The following is a 17,231-nucleotide window of genomic DNA, read 5'->3' as shown; positions in this document are numbered from 1 at the left end:
GGTGATTCGTTTCCCATCCTGTGTGTTTGTTGTGAGAGTGCCTAGCCGTATGTGGTGGTGGTGGTAGTGGTGGTTTCTGTGTGTGTGTGTGTGTGTGTGTGTGTGTGTGTGTGTGTGTGTGTCGAGAGAGAGAGAGAGAGAGAGAGAGAGAGAGAGAGAGAGAGAGAGAGAATGGGTGCTCAAGCCAACTAAGCAAAGCTCCCTGTACAGGATACAAGAAAGTCTATGGATCCTATTTAAAACAAAACAAAGCAAACAAACATGACAGATGTCACTTTCCTGGGATCGGCCCTTTTGGGTCATCTGTAAAGGGCAATGTGGTCATAAAACGCTGGGGCTGGGACCCGGTTTGGGGGGTTGGGTAGAAGTTGGCAGGTTTTCTAGAGAGGATGCTTTTAGCTTTTTCCCCCAGGCAAACAGCTGGGAGGATCCCATTTCCCCAAAGAGAGGATTCCTTAAATTATGCTGGCCAGCTTCTCTGGTTGTAAGCGTACCTCCTTCACATCACAGTTTAGAAGTACATTATAGAACAAATGTCTATTTGTGTATGTGCATAAAATAAACTGTATTCAATATTTCTGAGTTTAAAAAGAAAAGTAAACTGTATTCAAGGTTATTTGACCATTTAAAAATTTAGTCTTTTTAGTGTTTATTCCATCTGTAGTCTACTAATATCTGTTCGGAAAGTACATATTTGGCAGATGTGGTTAGCATACAAACCAAGAAATCATCATCACCAGATTAAAGAGAGCAAAGGGTTTTGTTGTAAAGCAGCACTATTGTTGATTATTTTGCAGAAAACTTCTGCAGAGGTAGACTTTCTCATAACACAACTTTAAATAATAAGATCTCTGGGTTTATGAACTAAAACTAATTTAGTTGTCACATCTGTCATAAAATCCAAATTGCTCTGTATAGTTGAAGCACACTGACACCTTGCAGACAAACTGTTGCTGACTTCTCCAATAAGATAATGCTACAGAACTTACAAAGAAACCTTTTTTTTTTTCTTTTTTCCTTTGAGCACTGTTCTCCTGTGTTCTGGCAATTAAATGGAAACCTGTTCATATGAGAACTCCTTCCTGATTCATATCTGGGGCTTCCAAACCTGGTTTATTAGATTGGATTTTCTTAAGGAAGATAGGGGGCTTTAAAACACAAAGGATAACTGCCCCCTCAATAAAATAAGTAATTATAGGTTGTAGGCGTAGAAAGGACATTTTATTTTGATCAGAAAGCATTTTACTAATACACAAATTCAGAGGGTTACCAAGGACTTCACATGAGGGCCTTCTATGTCCTTTGTTGCCATTTGAAAAAATTAGCATTTAAACAATTGCAGATATGAAAACCCATCTTCTAGCTTTCTCTTTCCCCATCTCTCTTTACTCCTCCCCCTCTCCTCCTCTGTCCCTCTTCTCTCTCTTACAAACACTCATATCTAAAGTGGAACAATCATTACACATAGGAAATTCTTCTTTTCTTAACAATTAATTTTCACATCCTTGAGCAAAATCTATTATTTTCATTTAAAAACAAATATATTAATATTTTAATGTGATTTGACGCTTTCTTCTGTAAATAGAAACTTTTCTTTAATTAATTTTTATTAGAGCTACTTAGAAGGGAAAAGTGAAAATTACTCTGTATCCAGTAGCAGGTGTTCATATACTATTTTGGGGCCTTGTTATATGATGTATTTTTAAGTTATTATTTTAATTCAGTAAAGTTTTATTTACTCCTTATCACAGCATTTACAATCTAACTTTTTTTGGCTTAAATTGTTCTTGTGTATATGCATAAATGTGATAGAGAAATGTTAAAAATGTAAGAAGAAATACATCTGAGGTATGCTTCATGTGCCTCTTATTGAATTTTTTCTTTATGGGTATTTTATTTATTAAATGCATTTTATATAATTGTGTTATAAGTGTTATAATATTTAATTGTAAAAAATTATGAAATTCAGTCCATGAATGAAGATGAGGAAAACTAGAAACACAGCTATATTGCAATTTCTAGATAATTTTTTTAAAAAACTCACACTTTCTAGAAAAAAATATAACTAATAGTAAAGTAACATTACCAAATTTTACTGATGCAAATGCTCTCATAACCATGTTGTTAAAAACTATAAAATATGATAGTGTTTATAATGGATGCTTTATGACTTTAAGTAACATTATTTACAGAAATGTGTACCTTAAATCATTCCCAACATCTGAGTGATTTAATGAAATTGTGAAATTAGTATTTAGATCAACATAATTTCTAAGACTTTTCTATTCAACAAAAAGAAAAGAAAGGTGAGGGATGGGATGTAAACAAATATAGCCCAAGGAAAACAAAATAAGGTAGATGAGACATGAAGCCAGTAAGAGAAGACAGATGTAGGATGTATCAGAATGATGCCAAGAGAGTGAGTGAAAGATATATCAGAAGAGCTTATAGAGATGCCCCAAAAAGATGAGTGACTTGATGTACAAATGGAGAATTGGCTAAAGAGGATTGTCATTCAGGACCCATAATTTCTTAGCATTTCTAGGTAAAAGGTGGGGAAAGTACAAGGAAAAAGTATATATTCAATGAGTGGATACTCCTACATACTATTCTTATTTGAAAAAAAGAAATTCATCTTCATCTCCTGATAGATACATTTCCATAATCCATTTGAAGGCCTATTTGTAATGGTGTCATTCATAATTTTATTTTCATATATAATAAACATTATTTCCCCTCTCTGTCAGATAACTGGGGAAGAGTGTAAGTCCTGACTTTTAGGATATTTTAATTTGAAAAGCTTCCTACACTATTCCAAAACACATAAAAATGGACCGTTTTCAATTTGATAATTTTCAAAGACTAACATATTGGCATTAAGTGGCATTTTGATTTGGCTCAGAGCACATTTTATTAATGTCTACTGAAGAAAAATGAATAAGTAAAATACATACATGATTGTTTCTTTGACAGCACTAAAAGTCACAAGAACTCTATCAGTGTCGTATATTAACTATTTTATTTGCTAATTATCAAAATATTCAAAGATGTCTTTACAGAAAGAAGTTGGAAAATAATACTTTCCTCAGGCACCAGAGAATAGTAAGACTAAAACTCTTTGACTATTCATTGTTCTATTAAATAAGACAAGTTTTACACCATTTCAATTTCAAAGGGCTATACAATATTTTTCCTTGATGCCTTTTTTAGAAACTAATTTCAGATAAATTATTTTGAGGATTATTAAGAAAATGATGATAAAAGACCCAAAACAAATGGGAAAAGATGTTATCTTGTCTTGGATCTTTGTTTTTGCAGCTAAAGAGCTGTGATTATTTTTTATTTTTTGTATAAGAGAAGTCGGAGTTTTTAATATAAGAGCGAGAGGAGGCATATTCTGTAATACTTTCAACAATAAAGATAAATTAAAAAAATAAAAATGTCTAAAAGTAAAAAAAAAGTACCATTGTCAGATTTCATGATCAGCATTTAATTTCATTTGAGGAACAACTGATTAAATGTTACTTGGTCATTTACATATAGTTAAATGGATGCTTGAAATAACAAGAATGTATGACTAAGAAAACATTTTAAGTCATTTGGAGACATGATTCCACGTATATTCAAATGAATAAAATTCAGGTTTTTTTTTAAATTAAAGTTTTAAGTGGTTTAATTGTAGTTTATTGTTATTTTGACTGTGTTAAATGGAACATAAATGGGTTTCCATAGTAGAAAAACTTTATGTGAATTATCAAGACTTTTACAACAATTTAAAACTACTTTCAAATACTAGAAATACAATTATTGTAAGCACTCAATGGGTTTGGTTTTGCATTCACACTTGATAAATATATTTCACAATCCACACAGAATAACATAATTTACTTTGAAAATTGTTTGTATTCATAGTGAAGTTAAGCAAAATCAAAATTTAAAGAACTTGCATCACTTACCTTGGCTAATATTTTGTAGGACTTATATTTTTATTTTCAGAAATGATAAAAAGGTCTCAGAAATTAATGTAGGATATAAATACAGACATTTTATTTCATAGGGTAATAAGGAGTAGTCATATTGTCTACTAAAAGCAGTCACGTAGTCAACAATGTTGTGTCTTTTATTAGAAGAGTTATGTCAAGATTATAAATAAAACAATTTAGTCATGTACCAGTGCATAGAACTTCCACATGTACATCTATTTTAAATGTACACTTCTGAATAACCAACATTTTTGTATTTATCTAAATATTTTAGCTGGATTTTATATTTGTACCAATGCTCATTTATTAGGTGGTGGATATTACATTAAAGAAATGATGCATGACATGATGGAGAATATCCTTGGATATTTATGTATATTACCCTCCATGTATGCCAATAAAAAATTAGGAAGTGATAGTCTTCAGACATTAATGTTTTATATGGTTTCATACAGGAAATCCCTAATATCTGCAGAAAACATCAAGTCTGAATTATTTGATGCTTTCCTAATCCCTAGATGTTTTAAAAGTGCTTCTAACAGGCAAATATAATTGTGAGAAACCCTAATCATAATATATTATATTTCAATTGGCGATCTAGATCTCCAGTGGTACTTTATCTGGTGCATTTAAAGATACAAATGATGTAGGTTTATCCACTCTATATATTTCAAATATGTATAAAATCTATCCTAATTGACCCAAATTGTAAATACTCTGTTTTCAAAGAAAGGACATCAAACCTTTCCCCAAAAGAAAAACAATTCAGTATTAATGATATTCTTGTTGCATATTCAAAAGGTCTTTGGTAGCATTTTTTCCTTCCTTTTCTTCCCTTTCACCATCTCAACCTGCAAAACTCTTCACTGTCACTTCAGATCACACAATTCTAAAAAGATAAAACAACATTTAAACACATTTGCTTTGGAAGGGAAATTGAGCATTTGCACCCAATAAGCCTGATTGTGGAACTGCATGCAAATTGTGTTTTGATTTATCTCTTTTACACTTTTTTCCATTTGAATTGATCTTGCATTAATTTCACCAAGCGGCTCTGTGAGGCTGCAGATGTTGCCCTGTGTTTAATAAATCAATGAGACAGATCTGAATGAATCACTTCAGATGGATTCTCTGCTCGGTTTGATGTCTAGATGTTATTCTTAGCTTGTTATCATGACAGATGCATTAATGTTCCCATACACTGCCAGCAATGTCAAAGAGATTGAAGCTTTTAAAGTGGCGGCATCCCTTTTTCCATTTTCTGCTAGAACAAGAAATCAGAGAAAAATATCAAACCCATCATAAGTTTATTCATGGGCAAGACTCTTAATTTTCATGATATATTAACTATTCTAAAATGGTGAAAATCAATATAACAAAACCTAAATATAGTGTAGTACTTCATAGTGTCTACACATTAATATTTAATCATAGTAGTAAAAATGAGAATAAGTAATATATGATTGGGACACATTGAAAGTATCACTATAAATAGAGTAATGCTGTATCCAAATTGATTATAGAAAGGTGTTGGTTTTTAAATCCTTACTAATAAACTTCTTGTTGGCTTAATACAGCTGCAATATACTCTTACTAAGGGATTTAGAACTCCTACAGGATTTAATATTTCTTTTTAGCAGGGAAGGGACAGCCAGTCCATTGTGTATTTATCATTTCCTCACTTTATAATGCTGAAAATATTGGAAAAGTTTATTTTATTTTAGTATATTTCAGTTATTTATATTTTGGCTAATTATTGGTAAATCAAAAATAATTTAGTAACAATGAATGCTGCTTTTATAGTTTAATTTCTTAGACTATAGAAAAATATATACACACCAAAAGGAACTTTGTGATAACTAGTGAAATCAATTAACTACCTGCATAAGTACCATACTTCATTTCACCAATGATTTCAGTATGTTTGTTTTAGAACCGAAACGATTATGTCAACTGTGAAATATTTTGAATTTAATGTTGTAGGTGTTATAATTTTTTAGTTAAACTCTGATATTTGAAAACACAAATTTTAAAAAGGAGATTCAATTTTTCTCTTGTTCAACTTTCTGAGGGATATATTTTATTTAAATATCAGTTTTTAGAGGTAGGCCTTTACAGTATTCTTTCATCATAATTTTATTGTTACCTTTATTGGGATAGGAAAATAGGAAACACTGTTAATGGATACTGTTGAGGTCTCAAATTCTTCAGGAAATTTTTAATCTCTAGTGTTAGGCTAATCTTGAAAGTTTAGGGTACATGCTATGATCTACAGTAGAGTTTAAAAGGAAGTTTATAGTGAAGTTCAATAAAGTTATGGAGGAGTTAATTTTTTTCACATTTTGCTTAAAACATGCGATATCTTTTCACAGCCTTCTTTACAGCTAAATTTATATATTAGAATTGGTGAAATTATTATATTGAGAATGTGAATATAAGGTATAATCCACATTTTAATGCAAAATTGAATTTAATATAACTAAAGAACAAATTGATATATTTATCACTACCTATAATGATATCCTTAAAAGAGAACCAAATTTGTTACATAAATCAAAACCTCAGATTGTAATAATAATTTCTAAGGAGGAATTTTTAACTTATAATGTTCTAATTTATGTTCCAATGTTATGAATAAGCAGGTTTAATAAAACAAGCCTACTACCATAAAATGATACTCAGTTATTTAGACTGATACTACTAGATATCAGCATTAACCCTGGTGACAGTCAACTTTTGATTCTCATTCAAACAGTAAATGCATATTTATCCAAAATGAGTTGGTGAGAAAAGGGTTTTCCTCCTTTTATCTATAGCTTGTGAATAGAAACACAAATACTTAAGCTTAATTATTTACTATTTTCCTGGATAATATCAAGACCCATCCAACTGCAACATAAATTTGCATGAATTATTCTCCCCATCCATTTAAAGGACTAACTTAGGTTTTTGACTGTAATTAACTTTGAAAAGTAAAATTAACTTTCATCTAGGACCCCTGAGGTTGAAACTACTCAAATGTATGTACTATTTTGATCCATTACAATTATTTAGTTTATTAGAGCAAATTGTGGTGAAAACTTTGTAATTACACTACTGGAAAAAAATATAGTACAGGAAAGTTTAAAAAATAATGAACCACGGTATTTTTATTGCTATATAACCTTTTCATTTTTAAACAAGTTGACTCTTTAATCATGTGTAATGTAGTGTGTATATTAGGGTATAAAACATTCAATCGCAAGTGTGTCCAATAAACTTGTCAGGTTGCTGGCAACAGCTACCTGGTAACAGCATTTAGGCTACATTTAGTCTATCTTCTATTTATGTGATGGGCTAAAAAGAAAAAAGTAATATTGATCTGTCTCTGGATTAAAGTTTGAAATGGGTAACAGCCTGAACACAAAAGGTTTTTTTTTTTTTTATGATTTCTCAGCTTGCCATTGATCTCCTAGTTTTATTGCATTCATTATTTATTAAAAGAATTTGCAAGCTAAACATAACGTTAAGCTAGTTTGCACACAGGGACCGCACTTAGGAAATTGAATGGAAATTGCATTAGAGATGAACATCTGTGCTATTTTTCCACTCATGTGTTTATGGGTTTGTATAAAAGGTGTATTGGATTAACAGTTATAACGATTATAGCTTACAGCAATATGTTAGATTCTGAGCTTTCAGTTATTTGGAAGAAGTCTGTCTCTCATTTGTGTCTCTAAAAAGTATTATAATATCATCACAAGGAATATTTATATAAAATGATTTTTACCATTATATTTTTAAATTCATTATCTTCATTATGTATCAATTGTGAGATACCATGCTGTATTGGAGTAAAAACATTAAAAAAAACACATAGTTATATAAGAGCATACTGTCTCTTAATGGCTTTGGTACTAGGGTACATAGATGCAATTTACTCAGTACCTAATTTAAGAATGTTAAGTTTAATGCCATATTAAGGTACACCAAATTCACAGAAATTATATGAAAACTTTAATATGACCATTCATAAAAAGTTATTAGATATTTATGTTTGGCCTTGATCCTTCTGAAAAGATAATGAACATACAGACTCTGAAGACTAGCTCTAATAATACTATGGGCAGTAGGGTGGGGAGCTTTATGATATGGTTCTGCTCTTGAATTCAATCCAAAAAAGTTTAATTACAAAGACTCAAAAGGACCTCACCAAAAACAGTTCTCCAAAGGATGTAAGTTATACCCCAGTGAGTACCTTCTTTCCAGTATTGTCTTTAATCTGTAGATATTTGGAGAACTCAACCTATTCACTTAGTTATTGAAATTTCAATAAAATAAAAACCTCTTTACAATAATTTTGATCTCATGATTAGATTTGTTGATAGTGTGTGTGTTTGTAGAGTGTGTACTATGTGATGCCAGGTGTGTGAATAGAGTGAACAAAACAGTCTCTTCTCTCATGCAGATTACATTCTAGAATCACGCTGTCTTTAGCTTATTGTATATAAACCATATATCTCCTCTATAATATTTGTTAAATTGTGAAATCTTTGAGATTACAATTTTTGCCATATTCATTTTTTAATAATGTTTACACTTCCTTTCTCATATCTGCTTCATGTGTTATATCAGTAAACACTGGTTTTTTTTTGTGTGTGTGTCTTTAGAAATTATACCAGAAAGGTTCAACTAAAAATAGTCAGAGGCCCGTGTGGGTCAGTTGGTTGGGCATCCTCCTGTGCACTGAAAGGTTGCCAGTTCATTTCCTGGTCGGGGCACTGCCCAGGTTGCAAGCTCCATCCCCAGGGCCGGGGGGGGGGGGGCATGCAAGCAGCAGCCAATCAATGTTTGGCTCTCATATTGATGTTTCTCGCTCCCTCTCCCTTTCTCCCTCTCTCAAAATCAGTAAAAATTATTTTAAAAAGTCAGTTATTGAAATATAAAATATTTTAGTTTTATAAATGTAGAGAATTACTCATGTCATGAATAAAATACACATCAAGAGGATATTGGAATAAAACAGGTATTTCCCCTTAAGAATAGCTGTAGTTAATGGATTTCAGTATCTTTTCTCTGACATATACTCATTGCAAGGGATATGAGTCTTCAAAAATTTATAAAATTAGTTATTCTAAAGTACATATTAAAATGTGCAACTATGGATTTAAAAAGCGTGGGTTTTTTTTCATGAAAAATTTGCTCTCATTTGTGTTAGAGTTTTAAATAGGTCCTCGAGCTTAGCGTTTGATTTGCTTTGCATGTAGTTCTATATAATATTATATGGCAAAAAATAAAACAGAGACAAGAAAGAGTTGCTTGTTTTTATTTGTTCAGAATACATTGACCATTACATGTATTATATTTAGACCTTAAGTAACTTTGGAAAACAAGATTATTTGCAGACATGTATAATTACATGTTTAATGTTAAGCTTGCTGCTTTGAAAATAGCCTGTGATCTGTTAAACTTCTAAATTTATTTTGTGAAAAGATTTATGGGTACCCTCTAGGTATTTATTTGAAGAAGAAAAAAGGGAAGTTCATTCATAGAAAAAATTATGGAATAGTGCATTTCATACATAGTACACAAGTTTCAGGTCTCATTTTATAATCCAAGTAGAATATTCAGCTTGAATATCATATATATATATATATATAAACACCCACACACATACATTTGTCACTTCATTTCAACAAATCTCTATATATAAAAGCCTAAGCGACCAAATGACCAGTTGACTGGTTGCTATGACACGCACTGACCACCAGGGGACAGACGCTTAATGCAGAAACTGCCCCCTGGTGGTCAGTGTGCTCCCACAGCCAACGTCCCATGGTCCCTCCTCCCGGCCAGCCGGCCCCAGTCAGCCCCGATAGGGCTGGCTGGCCAACCTTCCACAGTCCCTCCCTCTAGCTGGCTGAACCTCCCGTGGTTTTTTCCCCTGGCTGGCCCCAATGGCCCCGATTGGGGTGGCTGGCCAACCTCCTTCAGCCCCTCCCCCTGGCTGGCCTATCTCCCGTGGCCCTTCCCCCTGGCCAGCCAACCTCCCTCGGCCCCTGCCCCTGGCCAACCTCCCGTGGCCCTGATCACTGGCCCTGATTGCTGGCCAGGCTGAGGGACCCACTCGTGCACGAACTCATGCACTGAGCCTCTAGTCTATATATATAAAAGCCTAAGCGACCATTCAACCATTCAACTGTTCCACCGGTAGCTATGATGCGCACTGACCACCACGGGGCAGATGCTCAACACACAAGCATGGAAACATGGAACAGACTGATGAATCTCAAAGGGAAACATGGAACAGACTGATAAATCTCAGAGAACAGGCAAAACCAGTTCTCAATCCCATAATTATAAATTAAGAATCCCAGAAGTAATCTCAGAGGGCGGGAAGAGATTAACAAAAGATCTTGTATGCATACTAGAGGCCTGGTGCACTCTGTGCTCCTGTGGGGTTCCTGTGCCTGGCCTGTGGGGATCAGGCCTAAACAGGCAGTCTGACATCCCGTGAGGGGTCCCGGATTGTGAGAGGGCACAGGCCAGGCCGAGGGACCCCACAGATGCATGAATTTGTGCACTGGGCCTCTAGTCCTATCTAATAAAGAGGTAATATGCAAATTGACCATCACTCCAACATACAAGATGGCCACCCCCATGTGGTCAAAGATGACCGCTCCCATGTGGACAAAAGATGGCTGCCACAAGATGGCCAGCAGGGGAGGGCAGTTGGGAAGGACCAGGCCTGAAAGGGAGGGCAGTTGGGGGTGATCAGGCCTGTAGGGGAGGGCAGTTAGGGGTGACCAGGCCAGCAGGGGAGCAGTAGGCATTGATCAGGCTGACAGGGGAGTGGTTAGGGGGTGATCAGGCAGGCAGGCAGGTGAGCGGTTGGGAGCCAGCAGTCCTGGATTGTGAAAGGGATGTCTGACTGCCTAAATGGGCAGTCCGACATCCCTCAAGAGGTCCCAGATTGGAGAGGGTGCAGGCTGGGCTGAAGAACACCTGCCCCCCTTGCAGGAATTTTGTGCACCAAGCCTCTAGTGATTAATAAGTACCTACTATAAGCCTGTAAAAGGGTAAAGTAGTGATCTTAATAACTATCCAAATTCTTATTTTTCTCATTTCCACATTACCTAGGTAATTGTTAACATGGTTAACTCTTAGCTAATCTACATTAATGCAAAAAAACAGCAAGTGACGTGTACAGTTCAAAATCATGGAACATTAATTAGGCTTTGCAGTGCATTATAAAATGTTTACGGCATACTTACCTGTCTAAATATATTTTGCTTATTCTACTATGAAATTGTGTTTACAGTTTATCAGTATTCACTGGTGGGAAGGAGAGATAGCCCAGAAAAATGCTAAGGTTGAATTAAATCTGAAATTAAATGCTTCATGTAGAAAATATCTGAAGCGAACAAAGCATAAGCAGGCATAGAGCTTATACAATATAGCTAATAACAGTGTATTGGAAGATGTTAGTTAGTGGTTAACTAAATTAGGATTTTGCTTAAATTTATTTTTATGTTGTCTATGAAAAGATGTATGTACTTAATGGATACAGTACTCATTAAAGCTGTTAGCAGATCAAAACCTGGCAAATTGCAAGAGCCCAGTTGTTGACTTCATTACACTTTCCTATGCTTGGGACCTCTAAATAGCCATCTTTCCTAAGTTAAACATTTGTTGATACCAGAGGAATTGTGGCTTTTGGGTTAAAACACATTGATGAGTATAGAAGTAAATGAGATTTTTGTGAAGCATTTCTACTCTATAACGGTAATATTTAATAGATTTTCAGCTTGCAGTTTAAAAATGCAACATTATATTCTTGAGCAAATCATGTACTGCAAGAGTGGCCATTTTGACAATGGGAACATGTACATTGTGAGCTATGAAATGGGTAGTAACTGCTCAAGAGCTTAATTGATACTAGTACATTTGGTATAGCTCCTTTCTTATATTTGCATTTGTCTTAGCTTGATCCTTGTCATACTAGAAGACTGACAGGTTTTTTGCTATTTTAAGGGCATGTTCTTTTTCATGAGGTTGTATGATGTTTACATAATCCCCATTCTGCCAGAGTCTAAAGTTCCTTGCAGCTTAGTCTCATTGTCCCATTGAATTGAATTCTGACCTTCTGAGTATCACTTTTCTTCAAGAGGGTTCTCAGTTTTTAAATGTATAGACAACCAAAGAAATACCTTTTTTAGATCTTTTTCTGTATTAGTGGGGAAAAATGTAAAAGTATTTTTCCACATAAATTTATGTTCCATCAAAGAAGGGGGAGTGGAGCTCAATAATTTACTTTTCTATCCAATTTGAAGCCTCTTTTAAAAAACTATTTTTTAGTATTTTTTATTGTTGACAGTATTTTTATTTTAAAGACAGAAGGACTATAATTTGGGTCATGTTAGCATTGATGTAGTTCCATTTGGGCATGGACAAAGGAATAAAGTTAAATAAGGGTGGAGAACACTTGAGAAAATAGTTCTCATGGAAATATTGAATGGACTAGAAACTAGCTGATAGATGAGAGGTAGACAGTATCCTGTGGGCTGATGAAAGGCTTTCCACAGAGCTTTTGAATGAATTATTTCCTTTAATGGAATTTATTTTATTTTTGTGGTTAATTTAAGCAGATTAATTAACAGGATCAGAAAGCATAAAAATATTAGCTGTAAATATGAACACTAATGGCAAAATGTGGAAATGTTATGTCATTTGAGATGAGCTGGTAGCAGTTGAAACTATAATAACACATTTGAATATGTGTTGTCAGTAAAATAGTATTTCTTTATTATGGTAGTAAATGTTAACTTCAATTTTCAAAATCTTTTATATGGTATCATTTACATTTCTTCTGTAAGTTTCCTTACTATTATTGGTCTGTTAGTCTGATTCTAGCTTGCCATAGCACATTTTAAAACTCATGTTGAGTATGAATTTTTTAAAAAGGGTTGTATTTTGTCTTTGGCTATGTGTGTCAAGTTTTTATTGTATTCAATAATAACTAAGTTTGCATTTTACAGAGTGGTTTGAACCACAGCCTTCAAGATTATTTAATGAACATTAAAATTTGAATTAAAGAACATCAAAGTGGCATTTTTGTCATTTTTGTATTTAATAAGTACAGTAAAGTTTAAATATTTCCTTCATGCCTTCTACCTGAAAATATGTCTGGAAATTTAAAATTACTACCTAGGTGTAATAGTAAAAACTTTATATGTATATACTGGGTTATATTTATATAGTGCTTCCACATATATTAGCTAATTTAATCTGATACTTAGGAAGGTATGCTTTTATTTTTTAAAAATATAATGTTTTAATTTTGTTGTAAAATTTCTAAATTTTTATAAACAGATGGCTGGCTTCTTTACAACATGTTTTTTCTGGGGATCACTTAATCTCATTTAGATTTTTTTCACTCATTGCTAAAGGAGCATCATCCATAATTATAATGAAACTTACAATGCTTCTAGAGAATAATAGTACCTTATGTTCATGCAGAAATTCACAGGCTGCAAAGCTTATTCATACAGTATCTCATAGCAACTCTAGGAGGAGGTCACTTGCCCAGGAATTTTAAGGAAGAAAATTGAAAGGTAGGCAAGTAAACAAATTGCTTCAGGCCATATAATCTAGTACAGGCAAACCAGTTCTTGAATACAAACCTTCTTGGGTACACTATATTCTCTATGCTGTCTCTGAAGTAGTAAGTCTTGATAACTAGATGAGCAAACAAGTTTAGTTAGATGGTGGATTGTTCCAGGTATTCAGGAAAGTTTGGAAAACCTAGTGGTGGGAAATAGAGATAAACTGGTAGGAGAGATAAGCACTACACAGGAAGGAGCTTTCATATAATGTCTCCAGGGTACATGCCCTGATAGAAAATATTGCTTTCTAATGATGATGTTTTCAGAAATATAGTAACTAAACTCCCTTGGTGCAGATTCAGTTCCATATGCATGTACAGATAGGTTTGGGGAATCAACAAAAACTTAACATTTTAAATGGAAAAGTGAAAGGAATAATAACTCAAGCAAGTGTGTAGAGATGGCAATAGTTCATCAAAGGGTAATATTGAAAGAATTTATGAAACTGGGACCTATTTATTAAAAAATATGAATTGTCTCTTCTGTCCAAAATACTATGCTAGGATATGTAGGTACCTCCAAAGAGCTTTAAATCTCACTGTAGAGACAAGGCATGCACACATAAAAAAATTACCAGTCATTCATTTATTCTGCAAATAGTTATTAGATGTCTATTCTATGTCAGGAACTCTTCTAGGTACTTGAGATACATCTGTTAAAAATAAACAAAGATTCCTGCTCTTGAAAAGGGAGTTATATTCCAAAGGATGGAGGAAGTGGGAATAGAGGAGGACAATAAACAATATGTATAATAAAGAAGTAGATTATCCTAATATATAAAAACCCAGGGTCTGTAACATCTGAAATGACTGAAGTCTCGACCAACCGGAAGTCAGTGCTGGAGTGCCCGCTGCTGCAGGCACCATGACCCAGCAATAACTGCTGAGGGAGCTGTGGATCAGGCCTGAAGAGAGGTCTGGAGATAGAAGCAGGGTCTGATCTGTAGCCTCCATGGCAGCTGTTGTTCAGCCCTTGCCTCTCTCTTTCTCTTGGGGCCTGGCCAGCAGCTGCCCCTCTCTTTCTCTTGGGCTTCTGCTGGGGCTGCTGATCAGCCCTGCCTCTCTGATCAGGCCCATTGATAGGCCCAGAGACACTGACTGGCATAGAAACTGACCAATCAGAACCAAATCTGGGTGAAGTGCAAGGAGCCAATGGCTGCCTAGGAGGTGGGGCTTTTGACGTTGACTGGCATAGAAACCAACCAATCAGAACCTAATCTGGGTGAACTTCAAAGGCAGAACCTAAGGTGGGGGCTGAGGAGGGGTTTTAAGGGCAACAGCTGTTTGGTGTAAAGTTTAAGAAAGCAGTTCAATTTTTTAATGACCGGTTTGGCAGTATAGCGCATATGGCTGCATATCAGTCCAGATATAGGGATTATGTATTTTTGTCTGCCAAGAGCATCTCCTCCTGATGAAAAAGGCTCCCCCCGACCCCATTTAAGCAATCCTATCCTATATAATCTATCTATACTACTAAAAGGGTAATATGCTAATTAGACCTGGTCGACCGCCCATCTTCCGGATGTCCAACTTCCTTCTGGATAAAGCCATGGTGGTGGGGGCCCAGGCAGAGGCTGTTAGGGGTGATCAGGCCAGCAGGGAAGGGCAGTTGGGTGTGAGATCAGGCTGGCAGGGGAAGGCATTTGGGAGCAACAAGGCCAGCAGGGGAGGGCAATTGAGGGCGAGATCAGGCCGTTGGGGAGGGCCATTGGGGGCGAGATCAGGCCGGCAGGAGAGGGAAGTTAGGAGCGATCAGGCAGGCAGGCAGAGAGGTTAGGGGCAAACAGGCAGAAAGGCAGAGGGGTTAGGGGCAATCAGGCAGGCAGACAGAGACAGTTAAGGGCAATCAGGCAGGCAGGCAGGTGAGCAGTTAGAAGCCAGTAGTCCCAGATTGCGAGAGGGATATCTGACTGCCGGTTTAGGCCCAATCCCCAAGGGGGTCTCCGATTGGAGAGGGTGCAGGCTGGGCTGAGGGACCCCCCACACCTGTGCACGAATTTTGTGCACCAGGCCACTGGTATTGTATAATAGAAGGTGGTAAGTGCTATGGGGAAAATGGAGTAAGTAGTCAAGGTAATGATATGGGGGAATTGCAGTTGGTTGCCATTTTAAATAGAATGGGTATTACAGGCCTTATTGAGAATGTGAGCTTTGTTTACAAACTTGAAAGGGAGGAGTCAGCCATGCCAAATCTGGGGAAAGAGTGTCACAGGCAGAGGAAATAATTTGACCAAAAGCCCTAAAGCAGGAACATGCCTAGCAGGTGTGTACAACAGTGAGAAGGCTAGTGTGCCTGGAGTGGAGTGAGTGAGGGGAAGAATAATAGGAATGAGATCATAATGGTAATATTGGGGGGATTATAGGGCCTTCTGGGCCATTTTGAGGACTTTGAGTTTTATATGAATGGAATGGGGAGTCATTGCAGAGTTTTGAACAAGGCTATAACAGGATTTGACTTAGGGTTTTTTAAAAATTGATTTTAGAGAAGGAGGAAGGGATATATCTATTTATCTCTATCTCTATCTATCTATCTATCTATCTATCTATCTATCTATCTATCTATCTATCTATCATCTATCTAACCTATCATCTATCTATATATCAGCTGCCTCCCATATGCACCCCAACCGGGGATGGAACCTGAAACCTAGCTATGTGCCCCAACCAGGAATTAAACCCGAGACCTTCCAGTGCATGGGACGGCACTCCAACCAACTGAGCCACACTGTCCAGAGCTTGACTTAGTTTTTTAAAGAATCACTCTGGTTGCTAGTATAATAGCCTTCAACTGGGGCAAGGGTAAAAGCAGTTAGGATGCTTGTTATTGTGGCAAACTTGGAGAGCAATGGTGGTGGCTTAGACCATAGTAGTAGAGTAGAGGTGGTGAGAATTGGTCAGATTATGAATATGTTTGATGATAAAACAAGTAGGACTTCCTGATAGATTAGACACTACATGTGAGAGAAAGAAAAGAGTAATGGACAAGTCCAAAATTTTTTGTATGAACAACTGGGAGGATGAATTTTCCATCATTTGAGAAGGGGAAGGATGTAGGTGGAACAGGTTTGGGGAAAAAGTTTTGGAGTTCTGTTTTATATGTATTAGTTTTCAGGTATCTTTTACCAGTAGCCTTTTCATCAGAAATGTAGAGTAGTCATTGGGTATACAAGTCAGGTGTTTAGGAGAGACATCTGGACAGGAGATAAAATTTTGGACAGGGGTGACTGCAAATATATAAAAGGAGAATTTTAAGGACTGAGTCCTGGTTCACACCAACATAAAGAAATTAGGGAGAAGTGGAGGAATCAGCAAAATTGACAAGGAATATTCAATAATGTAGGGGGGAAACCAAGAGAGAATGTTGTCCTGAAAGCTAAGCAAAAAACAAAACAAAACAAAACAAAAGTATCAAAAAGGAGGGAGAGATCAACTGTATCAAATGCTACGAATAAGCATAAAAACATGAGGACTGGGAATTAGCCATTGGATATGGTAATTGAAATCACTGGTGACCTTGATGAGAGCAGTTTTGGTGGAAGAATAGGAATTAAAAGTTTGAATGGCATGTATTGAAGAGAGGAAAAGAATTGGAGACAGTAAATATA

General features: G+C 35.6%; 1 protein-coding gene across 1 annotated transcript in view; it reads left to right on the top strand.

The window, feature by feature from the left end:
• The window catches only part of DACH2 (dachshund family transcription factor 2), an 829,176-nt gene that overhangs the window by 1,009 nt on the left and 810,936 nt on the right, over positions 1–17,231 (top strand). The window lies entirely within an intron of this gene.

Source organism: Eptesicus fuscus, chromosome 1 (assembly GCF_027574615.1).
Source record: "Eptesicus fuscus isolate TK198812 chromosome 1, DD_ASM_mEF_20220401, whole genome shotgun sequence".
Taxonomy (NCBI): Eukaryota; Metazoa; Chordata; class Mammalia; order Chiroptera; family Vespertilionidae; genus Eptesicus; species Eptesicus fuscus.
The sequence above is the reverse complement of the archived record's forward strand: the minus strand, read 5'-3'. Positions and strand labels throughout refer to the sequence as shown.